Below are 5000 nucleotides of genomic sequence, written 5' to 3' on the forward strand. Positions count from 1 at the left end.
CCACGCGGAGTCGCCCTGCCCGAACGTGTTTCGCCGGCTTTACGGCTGGGGATTTCAACCCGCTCGGTCTCTGCGGGGCGCCTCCACGCTTAGGCGCCCCAATGAACCGTGTTTCGCCGGCTTTACGGCTGGGGATTTCAACCCGCTCGGTCACTGCAGGGCGCCTCCACGCTTAGGCGCCCTGCTCAACCGTGTTTCGCCGGCTTTACGGCTGGGGATTTCAACCCGCACGGCTACCCGCATCGGTCTTACGGGCGCCTCCACGCTTAGACACCCTGCCCGAACGTGTTTCGCCGGCTTTACGGCTGGGGATTTCAACCCGCTCGGTCTCTGCGGGGCGCCTCCACGCTTAGGAGCCCCAATGAACCGTGTTTCGCCGGCTTTACGGCTGGGGATTTCAACCCGCGCGGCTACCCGCATCGGTCTTACGGGCGAAACTCCACGCGGAGTCGCCCTGCCCGAACTTGTTTCGCCGGCTTTACGGCTGGGGATTTCAACCCGCTCGGTCTCTGCGGGGCGCCTCCACGCTTAGGCGCCCCAATGAACCGTGTTTCGCCGGCTTTACGGCTGGGGATTTCAACCCGCGCGGCTACCCGCATCGGTCTTACGGGCAAAACTCCACGCGGAGTCGCCCTGCCCGAACTTGTTTCGCCGGCTTTACGGCTGGGGATTTCAACCCGCTCGGTCTCTGCGGGCGCCTCCACGCTTAGGCGCCCCAATGAACCGTGTTTCGCCGGCTTTACGGCTGGGGATTTCAACCCGCTCGGTCTCTGCGGGGCGCCTCCACGCTTAGGCGCCCCAATGAACCGTGTTTCGCCGGCTTTACGGCTGGGGATTTCAACCCGCTCGGTCTCTGCGGGGCGCCTCCACGCTTAGGCGCCCCAATGAACCGTGTTTCACCGGCTTTACGGCTGGGGATTTCAACCCGCGCGGCTACCCGCATCGGCCTTACGGGCGAAACTCCACGCGGAGTCACCCTGCCCGACCGCTTTTCGCCGGCTTTACGGCTGGGGATTTCAACCCGCATCGGTCTTACGGGCGCCTCCACGCTTAGACGCCCTGCCCCACCGTGTTTCGCCGGCTCTACGGCTGGGGATTTCAACCCGCGTGGTCCGTGTTTTTCGGTAACATATTCGTGTTCCTTGCCCCCGACGGGCCGTGTTTTTCGGTAACAAAATCGTGTCTTTTGTCCCCGCTGCACCGTGTTTTTTGCCCCGCTCAACCGTGTTTTTTGCCCCCGCTCAACCGTGCTTACTGCCCCCGCTCAACCGTGTTTTTTCGGTAACATAATCGTGTCTTCGGGTAACATAATCTTGTTTTTCGGGCCATTTTACACCGACGGAGGCACCCACAGGGGCCATGTACACCCCGCTTGGCATGTACATGAGGGGCTGCCTGTTCCAAAAATCCTTCCCCCCTATAGGGGAATATGCATTTTGGGTCTCCAGCCACGCCCAGGGTTACCACCCCCTGGAAATCCCCCAGGTTTACCCCCCATTTTATGTGGATGCATAGATTCAGACCGCCCTGCTCCACCGCTTTTGGCCATTTTTGCCCAACGTTAGCCGCTTCGGCGTGCCGCTGGACTGTTTTCGGGCCTTTTTCACCGACGCTTGGCCGTATCCGCTTAGTTTTCCCCAACGCTTGGCCGCATCCGCTTAGTTTTCCCCCGCTGGACTGTTTTCGGGTCATTTTTGCCCAACGTTAGCGGCTTCCGCTTGCCGCTGGACTGTTTTCGGGCCCTTTTTCACCGACCCTTGGCCGTATCCGCTTAGTTTTCCCCAACGCGTGGCCGCATCCGCTTAGTTTTCCCCCGCTGAACTGTTTTCGGATCACTTTTGCCCAACGTTAGCCGCTTCCGCTTGCCGCTGGGCTGTTTTCGGGCCATTTTTCCCCAACACTTGGCCGTATCCGCTTAGTTTTCCCCAACGCGTGGCCGCATCCGCTTTGTTTTCCCCCGCTGAACTGTTTTCGGGTCAGTTTTGCCCAACGTTAGCCGCTACCGCTTGCCGCTGGACTGTTTTCGGGCCAATTTCCACCGACTCTTGGCCGTATCCGCTTAGTTTTCCCCAACGCGTGGCCGCATCCGCTTAGTTTTCCCCCGCTGAACTGTTTTCGGGTCACTTTTGCCCAACGTTAGCCGCTTCCGCTTGCCGCTGGACTGTTTTCGGGCCAATTTCCACCGACTCTTGGCCGTATCCGCTTAGTTTTCCCCAACGCGTGGCCGCATCCGCTTAGTTTTCCCCCGCTGAACTGTTTTCGGGTCAGTTTTGCCCAACGTTAGCCGCTTCCGCTTGCCGCTGGACTATTTTCGGGCCAATTTCCACCGACTCTTGGCCGTATCCGCTTAGTTTTCCCCAACGCGTGGCCGCATCCGCTTAGTTTTCCCCCGCTGAACTGTTTTCGGGTCAGTTTTGCCCAACGTTAGCCGCTTCCGCTTGCCGCAGGGCTGTTTTCGGGCCAATTTCCACCGACACTTGGCCGCATCCGCTTAGTTTTCCCCAACGCGTGGCCGCATCCGCTTAGTTTTCCCCCGCTTAACTGTTTTCGGGTCACTTTTCCCCAACGTTAGCCGCTTCCGCTTGCCGCTGGGCTGTTTTCGGGCCATTTTTCCCCAACACTTGGCCGTATCCGCTTGGTTTTCCCCAACGCGTGGCCGCATCCGCTTAGTTTTCCCCCGCTGAACTGTTTTCGGGTCACTTTTGCCCAACGTTAGCCGCTTCCGCTTGCCACTGGACTGTTTTCGGGCCAATTTCCACCGACTCTGGGCCGGATCCGCTTAGTTTTCCCCAACGCTTGGCTGCATCCGCTTAATTTTCCCCAGCTGAACTGTTTTCGGGTCACTTTGTCCCAACGTTAGCCGTTTCCGCTTGCCGCTGGACTGTTTTCGGGCCATTTTCCACCGACTCTTGGCCGTATCCGCTTGGTTTTCCCCAACGCTTGGCTGCTTCCGCTTAATTTCCCCCAGCTGAACTGTTTTCGGGTCACTTTTGCCCAACGTTAGCCGTTTCCGCTTGCCGCTGGACTGTTTTCGGGCCATTTTTCACCGACACTTGGCCGTATCCGCTTAGTTTTCGCCAACAATTGGCTGCATCCGCTTAATTTTCCAAGCTATACTGCTTTCGGGTCAGTTTTGCCCAACGTTAGCCGCTTCCGCTTGCCGCTGGGCTGTTTTCGGGCCATTTTCCACCCACGCTGGCACCGACGGGGCCATGTACACCCACGCGCGTGTACATGAGGGGGCACCCATTTTTGAAAACCTTGCCCCCCTATAGGGGAATATGCATTTTGAGGCTCTAGCCACGCCCAGGGTTACCACCCCCTGAAAATCCCCCAAGTCAAAATCACCCATGTAAAATATTCAAAAAAATCTCAAAAAATCACAAAAAATTTATAAAATCAAATAAATTCAAAAAAAAAAAAAAAATTTCAAAAATTCAAAAAAAATTCAAAAAATTCAAAAAAATTCAAAAAAATTCAAAAATTTCAAAAATTCAAAAAAAGTCCAAAAACCCAAAAAAACTTCAAAAATTTCAAAAATTCAAAAAAATTTCAAAAAAAATTTCAAAAATTTGCCCCGCTGAACTGTTTTCGGGTCACTTTTGCCCAACGTTAGCCGCTTCCGCTTGCCGCTGGACTGTTTTCGGGCCAATTTCCACCGACTCTTGGCCGTATCCGCTTAGTTTTCCCCAACGCGTGGCCGCATCCGCTTAGTTTTCCCCCGCTGAACTGTTTTCGGGTCACTTTTGCCCAACGTTAGCCGCTTCCGCTTGCCGCTGGGCTGTTTTCGGGCCAATTTCCACCGACACTTGGCCGCATCCGCTTAGTTTTCCCCAACGCGTGCCCGCATCCGCTTAGTTTTCCCCCGCTGAACTGTTTTCGGGTCACTTTTGCCCAACGTTAGCCGCTTCCGCTTGCCGCTGGACTGTTTTCGGGCCAATTTCCACCGACTCTTGGCCGTATCCGCTTAGTTTTCCCCAACGCGTGGCCGCATCCGCTTAGTTTTCCCCCGCTGAACTGTTTTCGGGGCACTTTTGCCCAACGTTAGCCGCTTCCGCTTGCCGCTGGGCTGTTTTCGGGCCAATTTCCACCGACACTTGGCCGCATCCGCTTAGTTTTCCCCAACGCGTGGCCGCATCCGCTTAGTTTTCCCCCGCTTAACTGTTTTCGGGTCACTTTTCCCCAACGTTAGCCGCTTCCGCTTGCCGCTGGGCTGTTTTCGGGCCATTTTTCCCCCACACTTGGCCGTATCCGCTTAGTTTTCCCCAACGCGTGGCCGCATCCGCCTAGTTTTGCCCCGCTGAACTGTTTTCGGGTCACTTTTGCCCAACGTTAGCCGCTTCCGCTTGCCGCTGGACTGTTTTCGGGCCAATTTCCACCGACTCTTGGCCGTATCCGCTTAGTTTTCCCCAACGCGTGGCCGCATCCGCTTAGTTTTCCCCCGCTGAACTGTTTTCGGGTCACTTTTGCCCAACGTTAGCCGCTTCCGCTTGCCGCTGGGCTGTTTTCGGGCCAATTTCCACCGACACTTGGCCGCATCCGCTTAGTTTTCCCCAACGCGTGCCCGCATCCGCTTAGTTTTCCCCCGCTGAACTGTTTTCGGGTCACTTTTGCCCAACGTTAGCCGCTTCCGCTTGCCGCTGGGCTGTTTTCGGGCCATTTTTCCCCCACACTTGGCCGTATCCGCTTAGTTTTCCCCAACGCGTGGCCGCATCCGCTTAGTTTTCCCCCGCTGAACTGTTTTCGGGTCACTTTTGCCCAACGTTAGCCGCTTCCGCTTGCCGCTGGACTGTTTTCGGGCCATTTTTCACCGACACTTGGCCGTATCCGCTTAGTTTTCGCCAACAATTGGCTGCATCCGCTTAATTTTCCAAGCTATACTGCTTTCGGGTCAGTTTTGCCCAACGTTAGCCGCTTCCGCTTGCCGCTGGGCTGTTTTCGGGCCATTTTCCACCCACGCTGGCACCGACGGGGCCATGTACACCCACGCGCGTGTACAT

This window comes from Carex rostrata, unplaced genomic scaffold, assembly GCF_964058835.1.
Source record: "Carex rostrata unplaced genomic scaffold, lpCarRost1.2 SCAFFOLD_43, whole genome shotgun sequence".
NCBI classification, from domain to species: domain Eukaryota; kingdom Viridiplantae; phylum Streptophyta; class Magnoliopsida; order Poales; family Cyperaceae; genus Carex; species Carex rostrata.